We start from the raw sequence: 14,305 nt of genomic DNA, 5'->3' as shown, positions 1-14,305 counted from the left end.
GCGGGTCTCTGACCACAAAGCGAAGGTCAGGGGTCAAGGGTGAGCAAGGGGCACAAGACAGGTGGTGGAGAACAAACGTGTGAGATAAATGGGCAAGTGGTTGAGGTCGTGGCCTCGGGAGCCAAGCACCTGGCTCCAAATCCTGGCTGTGGAACTTGCCAACCGTGGGCCCCTACTCTCTGTGCCTCAGTTTCCTCACCTGTAAAATAGGAATAATAATTAGAATATGCAGTCAGTTTAGAAGAGTGCCTGGTGTAAGCTGAGATCTATCTAAGGACTTACATTAAATACATTGCTAGTGTAGATAAGCCAGGTGGCTTGAGAAACTGGAAAATAAAGTGTCTTTCAAGTAGGGTCAGAAATGTCGAATAACTAGCAAAGTGTGTTTATGACCCAGTTGTATCTTGTCAGGGGGCCACGGGTCAGGCCACAGATATGCTTTTTTTGGCACCTGTAATTGCTACAGATGAAAGAAAGTAAATGTTTTCCCGAGAAATGAAAGGAAAGGCAGCCTTAAGGGAACCTGTGGTTGGTATTTGTGGCTTAGTGGATGATGGCACGCTGTTGTGTTTTCTTTCAAAACTGCCATCTTCACTTTGAAATCAGCTTGTTCTTTCTCTCAGACTACTTCAGCAGAGTCCACACACAGCTGGCCCCAGACCCCACGGAGCCAGAGGAGCTGCCCTCTGAGGGAGACGAAAGAGCTGGCCTTGGAGTCAGACCATTAAGTGAAGACTAAAGTCACAAAAGAGGTTTGGCCCAGGCTGGGCTCTGAGACATGAAAAGATTTGGGGTTCCCACTGTCCAGCCAAGTGCAGGCCACTGATGACCATCAGACCAAAACCAGAGGACATTTAATGGGAATTTGCCAGGAGTCCAGAAAATATGTCACAGTATGGTCTCGTATGGCATGTGCTTGTGGAGACACCCCCTGATGCCGAGCAGCCAGGAGGACCCTTGCCGCTGCTTTCCCCCGAATTCCTAGGTCGTGGCCCCTAAACTAGGAGCTTTGTGCCACCAAGGGTGAGCAGGTATGCCTCTGTGCCTCGGGGTAGAAAAGGCCTGCCTTCCGGGGCGAGAAATTTAACACATCATCATCTATATCAGTCCTTCACTCACTCTACGCGTGTTGATTAGGCCTGCCAAATCCAGTGCTGTAAGCTTTCACTGGAAGAGGAGTGGACAACAGCAACAAAATTCCTGAACCTACGATTTCATGGATACACTAAGCACTGTGGAGAAAGCATAGAGGCTGCTGGAGATTTACCATAGAGAGCTGTGAGCCTGCTGCAGTGGTGCCTGCTGGTAATCCCCGTTACTCAGGAGACTGAGGCAATAATACTGCAAGTTTGGGGCCGGATTGGGCAATATAGCAAAACTGTCTCAAAATTTCCAAAGGGCTAGGGATGTAACTCAGTGGCAGAGTGCATGCACAAGACCCTGGGTCCAATCCCCAGTGCTGAGAGAGGGAGAGAAGAGAGTGTGTGTATTTCTTTATATAAAAACAAAGCTCTTGGAAGTACCCTACAGGCCCAGCGACAGATTAACAGACGAAGAAAATGTGGTGTGTGCGTACAGCGGAGCACCGTTCTACGACGAGGACGAACTTGAGTCATTTGTAGGAAGATGGGCACACCTCCAGACCATAATGTTCCGCGAAATAAATCAGACACACGAGCTTAAGAGTCTCATACCTTCTCTTAGATGAGAAATCCAAAGTACAAGTAGCAAAGTTAAAGATGCGTAATAGAAGTCAGGAGATAGCTCTTTCTCAGGTGGCAAGAAGTTCCAAGAACGAGGGTGGGGGAGGGGATTAGAAAGGAATTAGGATGTGTTATGTGCATGTCCCAGCTCCACACAAGGCACGTACGTGTGATGTCCTGCGGATGTGCTCATAAAAGAACGAGAGCAAAGAGAGCGCTGTGGAGCATGCCGTGAGAGCCGAAGACGCAGCGGTGGTCCCTCGTTCCCCTCCCTGAGCAGGGTCTGCGCCCGCTGCCCTCTGGCCTGCGGTGACGCAGTCTGCAAAGCGCTGCTGAGGAGCAGGAGTGAGCTGACGACGAGTCGCTCGTCTCTGCAGGGGCGAGCTGCCCAGTCTGCTTGCTTCCGGTTCTCAGGGATTGTTAAACTCCGAGTTTTGACCCCCAAAATACTCAGTGTTTTTATAAGTGCCTCAAAAGGAAATCACGTTTGAGTTTGCATTATATTCCATTTTTAAATTTTAAGATTCAAGAAAATAACAGTCACGGTGCCCCAGAATGAGGTGTCACCATAGCAAGGGCAGAAACAGGATAAACGTTCACGCCCCAGGACAGCTCTTCTAGGTCCTTGTGAACTGTAGCTGGGTTTCTTGACAGTGGCAGCTCCTTTAAAAAAAACTAAAGTTGTCTTGTTAAAAGGGCTATGAAAGTCCGATTAGGTTCATTTCTTGATATTTTTTGGGAAACAAAAGTGATTTCAGATGGTGGCTGTCACCCCCTCATGGAAAGTGGATGAAGGTCAGGACAGGGGCTCGTCTGTTCAGCCCTTGGCTGAAGCTGCCGGAGTCAGGCGTGGATTTCCACCCAAACATCTCTTCCGTGAGCAACCAGCCCAAACCCTTTTTCAAGCACGATGTACTCTCAATCTAGGTTTCTATAATACCCCTTAAAGACGCGGACTTTTTATGAGTACAAAACGATAGCACTAATTTTACAGCACCTATATGCAGTTCTGATGCAGGACTGTGGCTGTGTGTTTATTTCTGATCAGTTTAGTCATCTCATACTGGCATCCAGAGACAACAGAAAGAATACCGGGCTGGGGTTCCAGAGAGGTGGGTCTAAATGCCACAGGTGACGCTACTTAGGTACACCCTCCCACGCAGAGTTCAAATTTTAAGATGAATGAGATACACTCCCCACAAAGCCCTTTATTTCTTGAGTCCCATAATGTATCCACCCGAAGAACGTTTTCAGATTAAGCCAGCTACCCACCGTTGACATCTGCGAATGGTGTCCAGCACCGTGCTGGGTGTTGTGTGCCTGCACACGTCTGTCGATATGTTGGTGGACATCCATTATAGGCCGCTTCCAGGCATGTGCGTGTCTTAGGACTGCTGCTTCTCACTTAGGAACATTACCTTAACCTCACGGCCCTCCCTGCTTTGTTGGAAATACAGAAATTATGAAGGTTTGCTTTTATTTGCTATTATTTTGGTATTTTCTTGATAATAAGGTGCTTAATGGCTACAAACCAAGTAGTTGCTAAATTATATTACTTGCTAATCTCTTTCCACACAGTGACGATGGCTGCCCCCAAGATGTATAATTATCCCCCCCCCCACCCTTGTGATACTTTTATATTTCTTCAGTCTTATCTCTCTTCTTTTTCCTGTCATTCTTTTTCCTCGGGACTTTCCGGTACCAACAACTGAGGTGCTGCTCCAGTCAAAGAGAAAGGGAAGGGGCAAGATTTAGCAGCTAAGAAAACTCAGCTAGTGGTGGACCTGAGCCAGGGAAAATTAGCTAGGGGGAGTTAAGTGAGCCGAGGTCCTCCGTCTTTCTGTCTCTGCCCTGAGAAAGTGCGTCCCTTGTTTCATCATCTGCTCAATGGGAGCCAGGTCCACAGACAGCTGTGACCACACACTTGTCAGCCTTGCGACCAGAGGCAGGGGAGCTTTGTCCCTGAGAAAGGCCAGGCAAGGGCTCTGATGGGCCAGGCTGGGTCAGGAGCCCACCTCTACGGCCACGGGTCAAATGCAGTGGTTGGTGGCCCTCGCTGCCTCATTGTCTGTTTTTTTCTGATCCTCAGTGATTCCTAAACCTTTGAGTTTTGAGTCCCAATGATACCCTTCCCCCCAAACTTTTAAACATATATCTGAAAAATTATGTAAAGAAGCCTAAGTTTGATTGGCTGTTATATCCGATTTGGTGGAGTGTGGTGACTGGGGAGAGAGACAGGGTGGCTATTGTACTAGACAGAAAAAGAATATAAAAGACAGCTAAGTGCTGTGAATATAACCAAAACTGTCTGAAATCTGAAACTTACATTAGAAGGAAAAAAATCGCAAATAATCTCTCACCCAGAAAGGACCATACAGGTTTTTTGCTATACTTTTGTTTCTGTGCGTCACCTTTTTGTGTAACCCCATTTTTTCTACCCAGTTATATAATGAGTGCTATCCTCTCACGCAAGACTGTATAATTCTAGAGCTATCAGGGCAAAAACAAACCAGGAAAACATTAGCAGAAAATGTGTATGACTATTTTTATAGTCTCTGGAGACTGACAGCCACTTAAAACCCGATATCAAGTCAGAGTCACAGCAAACAGCTAGTAAATTGGACAACACCCCCTCCCCAAAATCCTGTAAACTTCACCACAAAGGCACCATTAAAGTCTTTTTTTTTTCTGTCTTTTTGAGACAGGGTTTCACTATGCAGTTCAGGCTGGCCTTGAAACTCACTTTATAGCCCAAACTGGCAGTAATCCTCCTGCCTCAGCCTCCCAAGTGCTGGGATTACAAGCATGTGCCACCATGCCCAGCCTAAAGTCCTAAAAATGCTCAGGAGGCTGAGGCAGTATGGATTGCACCTTAGCTAGACATTATCTCAAAATTTTAGAAAAAGGGCTGGGAAATGTAGTCAAGTGATAGAGTGCCCATTGGTTTAATCCCTGGCGCGCACACACACAAATTAAAATAAAACCTGAATAGGGCAGTGCGTACCTATAGTTCCAGCTACTTGGAGGCTAAGGCGGGAGAATCACTTGAGCCCATGAGTTTGGGTCAGCCTAGGCCACGTAGTGAGATTTCATCTCATAAAAATGAAACATAATAAAACAAGTTTTAAAATATGTGATAGAAAATATTTTCAACATGAAACTAAGAACTAATAGGCTATAAATATAAATAATTCAGTATTATTAAAATAATTAGATATATTTTCCTACCAAATGGTAGAAACTTTATAGCTTTTAAATATACCATGTTTATCTGGCCGTGTGGTACACACCTGTAATCCCAGCACTTGGAAGGCTGAAGCAGGAGGATTGCCATGAGTTAGAGGCCAGCCTGGACTATATAGCAAATTCAAGGCCAACCTGAATTACAGAGCAAAACCCTGTCTCAAAAAAAAAATTCCATGTTACTGAGCATACAGAGAAGTAGGTAATCACATGAGGGTCCTGCTGTACATACCTATCCACATGTATGTATACTGTTATGGTATCTATCACATTTTAAAATGCACATTGCGTTTGAAGCCAGAAATTCTACTTCTAACTATCCAAGACTCATAGAGAAGGTACTTGCTGCAGTAGTTCAGCCTCCCAGAGTGCTGGGATTACAGGTATAGACCACCCCGGCAAGCTGAGAAAAGACTCACTTTTAAGTAACAAGGACAAGTTACGAAATACTTTTTACAATATGATTTCCTTCGTATTTAAAACACCCTGTAAAACATTGCTATATATGTAGTGTGATCTCAGGTGAATAAATGAGCAAGTGAGGACTACCTACTAATCTTCAGAGAGCTAACTCAAACTTGCTCTGTTTTTTTGTCTCAAATATTACATACTAATTCTAAAACAAAGAGTGAAAGACCCTTCCCAGCATAATTTTTACCAAGGAATAGCCTGTCAAGCGGACCGGTCCACCATGTCTCTCCCTTTAACTTCAGAGCCCCAACCTCTGTCCAGATGGTATTCTCTGTCTCTTGCATCCTCACCTTGGGACCAGTGTGCAGAGCAGAGTCAGTGGGCAGAGGCTGTGCATGTGCTCTCTTCTTAGTTACATGTCTGGATTCGTTAATCCCATCTTCCCGGGGAGTGGGTATCTACACATACAGCAGCTTAAGCGCTCTGACTGCCCCTTGAGGGTTCTCCTAGGTGACTGTGAAAGTGCTGCTCCATTCTTACCCTGGAGCCACGCCTGGGTCCGGCTTCCCCTCACTGTGGTCGCCCCTGGGGCTTCCCGCTCCCCCTGCCTGAGCTGCTTTGGTAAGTGTTCCAGCACATCTCATTTTGGTTTTTTTTTCTTTGATCTTTGAGGAAGGAAAGATTTTCCCTATGTGTTCAACTTTTAATTCCCCTTCTGCACATTTTTTTTTATCTTTTACTCATTGGCCTAATAAAGTTTGTTCTTATCCTTTTATATGAACTGTCCACATTAAAAGTTCTGTCGTAGTGTATTCTGCAAATACTTCCCTAGCTTTGCTGTTTGTGCAAATTTCTTCATGGCTTTTCCCCAAAACCTTTCGATTTACCGATGGGCCTGTCTTTTCCTTTCTTTGCTGATTGTGTTTATGAATTCTTATCTGTGTCCCCCTCCCCATGTTCGTGTTAATGACCTGTAGTAGACTTGTCTTTTATCATTTTTCCTTCAATTACTGTTCCCTTTAAAATTGTTTTCTTGTTGCAAGGCATCATTTCAACAACTGTTATTTTGTTTACCTGCTTACCTAATGTGATTTCCTTATACAATGGGATGTGTGATTCCTGGGAAAATTCTTACAATTTAGCTTTCAGATTTCTGCTTTACTTAGTTACTGATTACATGCCTTCCTATCTGTGTTTTGCTTAGTAACCATTAGTTAATCCTTTTATCCGAAGAGAACTACCTCTGTACTTACATAATAAAAATTGTCATAAGATCTCTAAAAGTGATGTTTTCCAAATCTAGCCTCTTCCTCCCTCCTTCCCTCCCTCCCTTTCTCTTCCTGCCTTCCTCCCTGTCTCCTCTCTCTGGTGTGTAATACTGGGGACTGAGTCCAAGGCCTTCACACTGAGCTACTTCGGTAACCCTTCAGATTTTTTGAGACGGGGCCCCACTAAGTTGTCCAGGTGGGACTCAAACTTGCAATCCTTCTGCTCTTGATTAATTTCAATCAAGTTTAAACAGTCACATTTTTGGTGACTACTGTATTGTGCGGTGCACCCACAGAACTCCATGGCGTAATGACAGGGCTGCCCTCTACTTCCCAGATCCACTCTAGGTGAGTCTGGCTGGCTAATCAAGGAAATAGAGATAACACCTGTGACCCTTGCTGCCCATCCAAATCCACCCTACCGTAACTGTGTTTTGTGTCCTCTAATTTTAAAAACCCCATGTTTCTGAATGTTTGCTCATATTTAACAATTCTCCTTTATTGCCTTCTTCTCAGTTACAACTAGGCTGTTTCCAGGATTGAGCACATTTAGGACATCGGAAGCTCCTCACCAACCCCTTTTGCCTCCAGAGCTGTTTTTGCCATACCGTTTTGGTTCCTGTGTTTGTTATTTTACTGTCAAGCTGTTCCAAGGGAATAAGCACCTGAATTAACCCCAGCAACCTACTATAAGAGTCTCAAAAAAGGTACAATAAAATGAGACATCAGTGCGGGCTGATATAAATGTCCCCTAGGATTTCTTAAAAGCTAGTTGTAAATTTCTCTTTGCTGAAGTTATTCCTGTTAATATGAAGAAAATGACAATGAGATCTGGTAATCTGAACAACTAATTTGAAGACAACAATATGCAATATAACAACCAGTGGTGAATTCCTACCGTCTTGTCCAGTGAAACTCTGTATCGTTTCTAATAGGGTTTTTTTTGTTTTTATTTTTTTATTCTCTTTAATGGTTTGATCAATCTTGCATTCTTACATCTGGTAATCTGAGCAATTTTGTTGAAGATAGCAATATGTAGTATAATAGCCACTATTAACTTCTATTGTTTTGTTTTGAAACCCTGTATCATTTTTATTGTTTTTGCTTTGTTTTGTTTCGGTCTATGTTGTTGGTATTTTGCTACTGTTCTTTTTTTATTATTCCCTTTAAAATAAAAAAATAAAATTTAGCAGGGTCGTCAGATCAGAAGGGTTGAGAACCAGTAACATTCAGATTAAAAAAAAACATAGTGAGACAGAATTTGGTAAAGGGTGTAAAAATTCCTTAGGGCTCACCACACTCACAAGGGGATAAAATTTTCCTTAAATCAGTGTAGATATAATGACCATTTTCCTGGCCTACAACATGTGTGGATAGAGGAGTGGCTTTCATGGGCTTGGAGGTAGGGGCAGCAGCCTTGGTGGCCTTCCCTTTCCTTCCCTACAGATGGACAAGTTACTTGCGATTTTTTTCTCATCTCTAGGAGCTGCGGGTCAAACACTTGCTGCATTTAAACCCCACTGCCCCGGCCCCCGGCGGCCCCATCCATCCATGGAGTCACAGCCACTGTGGCCCCGTGATGTCGTCCCTTGCAGCCTGGGAGGCAAAGCTGACTTCCAGACCCTCGGCCTAAGATGGGATTTCAAGCAAAGCGTGTGTGAACACTTCTCCTTGCTGTTCCCAGAACTCAGGGGGAACAAGGAGAAAAATACTGAAGAGGAAGAGGAGAGGAAGAAGGAAGGGGAAGGGATGAAAAGGGCGAGCAAGAAGGAAACTACAGGAATGCCTTCGGGCCCTCCCTGACTTGCCCCTTATTACATCTGAGACAAGGTAGCTTTCTTCTGTTACTCAATTTTTAACAAGAGAATAAGTATGTAGTTGTGGTATAAAAACAATGATCTTTACGTTTTTGTACGTCTTTTCCCATAGATTTTCAATGCAGATCTCCAGCCACCATGCTCTAGTCATTTCCCATGTTTTCACGTGTTTTTTTAAAAACACCCCCATTACCCTGCTATTGGCAATGTATTTTCCTGTCGGCCTTAGAAACCCTTCTCATTTTAATTCATGTTATTGTTCTAAATAATCTTTGTATTCCTTTTATATACACTGCAAATTGTCTTCCCTACCTAGAATATATTTTGTAGAATCAGAAATCCAAAATGGTTCTAAGTACACAAGTTGTCATTATTCAGAATAGCATCCAGCTTGTGTTTCTTAGACCTGTAGACTTTCCAAGCCGGGATTGGCTATATAATGAGTGAGAGCCCATATACAATGAGCATGAAAGGCTTTCTGTTCACAATTATCATGACTGAAGTGAGTGTGGCCTTTCGTGTGATTGCACATGGGCACATCCATGATGCAGGCCCCGTTTCTCACTTTATTATGTCACACTGGGACTGGGAATACAGCACCCTTCAGGCAAAACTATGTGTCCTCGCATTCATCCCACTTCCTTTCTTGATTCTTTCTTTGGAGGAAAATCCAATGTTACTTTTTTAGACCCATAGGGAATTCAGAACCTGCCTGTGTTAGGAGGCCGAGGGAGGGATCTTGTTCAAGGAACACCAAGAATTTCGAGGAATGTGGTATATGTCCCAGTATGTGTGTTGGACATGTCACTCTGGCAGCCAAGGACAAAGGGGTGAATATGGATTTGAGGAACAGACTCAACCAGAGGTCACGAGAAGCTGGTGACCCATAGGATGTGGGAAGAACAAGAAAACAGGGAATAAGGGAGAATCGTCTGCTCGGAACTCGAGGGGCTCGCTGGTCGTGGTGACAGTCACCGAGGAAGGGGAAGCAGGCTTGGTGGGAGGCGTACTACCATTTGGAAATGTTTAGTGTGAGTTGCAGTCATTTCTCTCTTTTTATTTTAAAGATTTAAAAAACTAACAAAACAAGAATGAAGACAGAATCAAAACAACGTGATTTCTGGATGTTTAGGGGACGGACATGAGGGGTGTGGCTCCCTGGTAGGGCACTTGCCTAACATGCACAAGACCCAGGGTTCATCCCCGGCACCACAGACGCACAGAAGGGGACAGAGCAGGGGAGGGTGTGCGGGTGCTCGCGGACACATTCGTAGGGATGGTGCTGGTGCTTGGCCTGTTAGCCGTCAGATCCATTCCTTACTCCTCCTCCCTCTGCTCTGCCTCAGCCAAGGTGCCAGACTTGTCAGGCTATTTCCCCCAGGGTCCCCGCTCAGGGCTTGTAGGTTGGGCTTGAAGAAAGAGACGCTGGCGGGAGGCTGACGACAGTAAGGCCGAACCCAGGGGCTTTCTCTCCCTCTTGTCGCCGCCCAGGCTGTAGTTTTCCCACACAGACCAGTAGCTCATTTCCACAGGTTACAGGAGGCCTTGGCTGTGGAAACCCTGCCTCTTCCTCCCATCCTTGCAGCCCAAGAGGGCAGTAGCCTTTGCCCTTACTAATTGCTGTGTTGCCTCAGCAGATCCCTATTTATTTTCTCAGCTTTTGTACCACTTATGGGGATATAATTCCTTATATTTTTAAGCATTTTTGGCTTTTCTGCTCGGATCCTGCCCAATATAGGAGTCACTAAGCTTTAACAATGTTTGCTGGAGTCGTTGAAGGTGCCTTGAGATCAGAGTGGTGGACTGAAAAGTGCCACCAACTTTGTCAACAAGGTGGTGATGTCACCAGGGGGATGACAGCCAGATTCCAGTGGGTTTTTTTAAACATCTGGGAACTGAGGAGGTAAGAAGTGAACATTTCAGGTTTTTTAGAAATGTAACCAAGGAAGGAGTAAGGGAGGCAGGATGAAGAAAGATATTTCTGAAGATGGTGAAAACATAGATGTCATGAACATAAAAGAAGAAATAAGATTAAGAGGGAGAAGAGAGGACCCCCCCCCCAGGGTTTTTATTCCCAAATGGAATTCCTGTGCATAGGCAATGGGATATTTATCTACCTCCTACGAGAGAGAGGTCTCCACACTGGTGTATATGTTGATAGTGTTGCTTGGCAGGGGCCAGAGAGTATCACCAACCTGCCAAGAGTTCTGCTCAATTTAGATGGCAAGCACCAAGTTGGTATGTCTTCAGACAAGGTCCAAAGAGATCCCCCAAAGACAAAAGGGGGACCCTGATTTCTCCCACCACCACCACAGAATAGACTTGACAAAACTTCAGGGCCCGTCAGTGAAAAGTATAGGAAGATTTATTCGATGGAGTTAGAAAGTGAGCAAAAGCAGGAAAGAGGCTTTAGCTTGAGGAGCTGAAGGAGGCACAGCTCTAATGATCAGGAGAAAGAACAGGATAGGTTTCGTGGCTTCTCTCTGGTGGCCGAGGGGCCGGCACCTTTTCACTGGGTCATGAGCACGGCCTTGTATTTTAGGGGATTTCCTCCCTGCAGGATGTGGATTATGGACATTCTCACCCTTGAGACATCTGGCACTCCCTTGCTGTGTAACTGGTCCACAGAGTTCAAGTTAAAGTACCATCCCTGGGCCAGTGCACCGGAAGTACCTGGAAACCCGCTAGTACAGTCAAATTTAGAAATAGTTCATAACCCCTCTTGTCTTCCCACATTCCAAATTTACCTTTAAAATACATCCTAAATCCAACCAACCCCCCCACCTTGTCCACTGCAGTAGTTGTCTAGCGTCTCTCATCCCTGACGTGGACTACCAACCCCCTACCCCTTCTGATTGCTTTCACTTTTGTCCTCCCACAAGAAAACCTCCATCTGGAAGCCAAATTGTCTGAAACACAAAGAAGTCTGCTACTCTCCCCATCCAAGAGGCTCCAGTAGGTACCCACCACACTCACAAGGAGCAGAGGAGTCCTTCCCGGGCTGGAAGACCCCGTCTAATCCGGCCCTGCCCACCTCACTAACCTGCTCTCCTTTCCCCCATTTCTGTCCATCCTACCTGCCCACTCTCCCTTGATCACGCCAAACATGCTGATACCAGGCTGTCCCACTTCCAGTTTCCTCTGCCAGACACCTGTCCTTGCAACCTCCGCATGACCTGCTAGTTCCTGAACTTCACTCAGGCAGCTGTTCAAGTATCACTTTAAAGAGAGCTTTCCTCACTGCCCTGCTAAGATTGCACTCTAAACCCTATGCCCTTTTCCTTCACAGCGCTTATTACCCGCAGCTCTGTGAGGTGGAGATACTGCCCACTCTGTTTATTCCTCTGGCCCTAGGGTAATAGCTAGCGTTTATAGGTGCTCAATACTTCTTTCCAGAATTTACAGTAGTACTTGACTGTCCATCTTTGTTCTCTAAGGATGATTGTCCATTGTAGTGATTGACCAATCTTATTTTTGAATCTTTTTGTTGGAAGGTCCAGTGGCTCTCAAACTTTGACATACATCAGAATTACCTGAAGAGTTGGGTAAAGACACAGATTAATGGTACAGTTTCTGATTCAGAAGGTACGGGGTGGAGCTTGACAGTTTGCACTCCTACAAATTGCAAGGTGGTGCTGTTATGGCCGGACCGTAGGGAACGTCTGAGTCGATCACCTTCTCCTGCATGGCCGCTTCTTCCCTCGCCCCAGCCCCTGTTATTCTTTTCTTCAGTAACATACAGCATCACAGGAAGCCAGGAGGACTCCTGCTGCTCCACCCGGAAGGACAACCTCGTGATCCGAGGCGCTAAGACCGAGGCCTCCACAGTGTCACTCCCCCGTTGTCGGCTGTAGCAGAAGACTGCAGAAGGCCTTCGGGGGTGCTGTTCATGGAGCATTATGCATTCTAATTATTTCAGTGTAGAGGAAGTGCTTTTCTCCTCGCGTTCCTCCAGGCTTTCGGCCAGTGCTTTCTGCACCGTGTGGAGCGTGTCGGGGTCATCGGCACTAAAAGGCTGTGGTTCACCGCAGTCACGCGGGCTCTGCCCGAGCACTTGCAAGCCTGGGCACTGACGGAGGCTGAACTTCGGCCCGGGCTCTTCAGAGGGAGCAGATAGGAGATCCAGTTCTTCAGCTGCAGATAGGAGGCTTGTTCTTCATTCACTGGATCGTGGTTGGGTGCAGGGGAGAAATTTCTGATTCTGTGTGTGCACTAGGCTTCCACTTAGATGAATCAGCCTGCCTTGGGTTCTTCCCTGGCCCCCAGTCTTTTCATGTACGTTCAAAACTGAGTGACGAGCCTGAGTTCCATTTCCTTCATCCTGCTTCCTGATGGTCTCCTACTGCTCATTCCCCAAAAGAAAATCAAGAAAGCACTATCTGAGAATGCACTTGTCCTGGGAGTATGACCCACCTGATAGTCACTGTCCATCAGAATCTGTGATGGGGTAGGCAAGTTATTAGCAGGTCTTTGAACTCGGGACAAAGAAGTTTCATGGGAAATTAGTGGTAGTTCAGGGGTGTAATCAGCAGGAAATATCAGATAAGAGACACTTGCGATGGGCCTGTCCTGTATCTTCACTGTGGCACTGATCACAAATCCACACATGGGGTAGAATTAAGTACACACACACGTACTGCATGTCACGGTGATGACATCTGAGACGGTATCACGTCAATATCCTGCTTATGATTGCTCTATACATACACAAGGTGTCACCGTCCCAGAAAACCTGATACACTTATCTCTTACAAGCACTTATGAAACTGCAATGACTTCAAATTAAATTTCAGTAAAGAAGTGCTGCAGAGAGGGTGGGTCTGGTTGGTGTCAATGCGGAGCTCTGGATGGCCCCGGAAGGACTTCAGGAGTTTAGAGAAGAGGAGAGGATCCACTGCCTAAAGGGAAAAGACCCGTCTTCCTCCTACGGGAACCAGAGGCGGCAGGCTCCTGAGGAAAACTTCATTCTCATCCTGTCCTTAATTATGCTGTACAAATCACAGTGTTTCACCAAGTCTTAATTTCTAGAAGCTTAACCCATCGGGTGCCAGAAGCAGTGGTTCCGAGGGCAGACGTTTGTGCGATGCTGCCAGTGACCAGGTTCGTGAGCGGCCTCTGTCCCCTGCCCTCGTCCTCCAGGTCAGCGCTGTTATTACATTAATTTTACAGATGAAGAAACTGCAGCGCCCAGAGCCTGGGAAGCGTGACTGCTAAACGGCAGCGTGTCGTCTATGCTTCTGATATGTGCGGCAGTAAGAGGCAGCAAACGCAGGGCACTTGCTATTGGCACGGCGCGCGTTCTAAACGCTTTCCTCCTCACGGGGAAGGCTGCGCCCCAGCATCACACCGTTAGCCCTGAAAATGATCATATTTTGGCATCAGACAGCCACATTTGTGTTTTGTGTGCTTACTGTCAGCCGCTTGACATAAATTCCCACGTTAAAACTTCGCAGCGAGTCTGGATGTGTTGCCGTCTCCCCTTCACCGACGGGAGGGAGAAGCAGCCTGTCTTGCCTGAAATCGAAGCAGCAGCAGCAGAACGGGAGGCGCGCGGGAGGGCACCCTGCAGGCGCCTGCTCTGAGCGCTGAGGCCCGGCTCGGCCCACGAGGTCGGTCCCCGGACTCCTCCCAGAGATACCCCTCGCGTCGCCGAGGCAGCAGGACTCCGTTCGTTCGTCTGCTGTGCAGCAGACGCAGACCTTCCGCGCTCATTTCGCAGCGTACCCGTTGTGGAACTTTCCTCGCTGCGTGCACCTCTCGGCGGCCCCAGGCTCCGTCCTTTCCACCCCGCGGCTCACCGCACGGCGCGCGCTCCGGCCCGCGTTCGCTCGGCGCCTGCCGAGGTCCGGGGCGCGCTGGGCGG

General features: G+C 46.6%; 1 long non-coding RNA gene across 2 annotated transcripts; it reads left to right on the top strand.

Annotated features, from left to right (window-relative positions):
• The first annotated feature begins 5,074 nt into the window (after positions 1-5,074).
• On the top strand, positions 5,075-9,551 carry LOC102009556. 2 transcript variants are annotated; one of them, XR_262225.2, is made up of 3 exons: positions 5,075-7,332; positions 8,109-8,455; positions 8,555-9,551. It is a non-coding gene; the product is annotated as an uncharacterized LOC102009556 (long non-coding RNA). The 2 variants fall into 2 exon arrangements; XR_262224.2 differs by having other exon boundaries at positions 8,109-9,551.
• The last annotated feature ends 4,754 nt before the right edge of the window (positions 9,552-14,305 follow it).

This window comes from Chinchilla lanigera, unplaced genomic scaffold (assembly GCF_000276665.1).
Source record: "Chinchilla lanigera isolate Chin_1 unplaced genomic scaffold, ChiLan1.0 scaffold00043, whole genome shotgun sequence".
In the NCBI taxonomy this organism is placed as follows: domain Eukaryota; kingdom Metazoa; phylum Chordata; class Mammalia; order Rodentia; family Chinchillidae; genus Chinchilla; species Chinchilla lanigera.
Note: the sequence above shows the minus strand (reverse complement) of the source record. Positions and strands in the feature narration are given on the sequence as shown.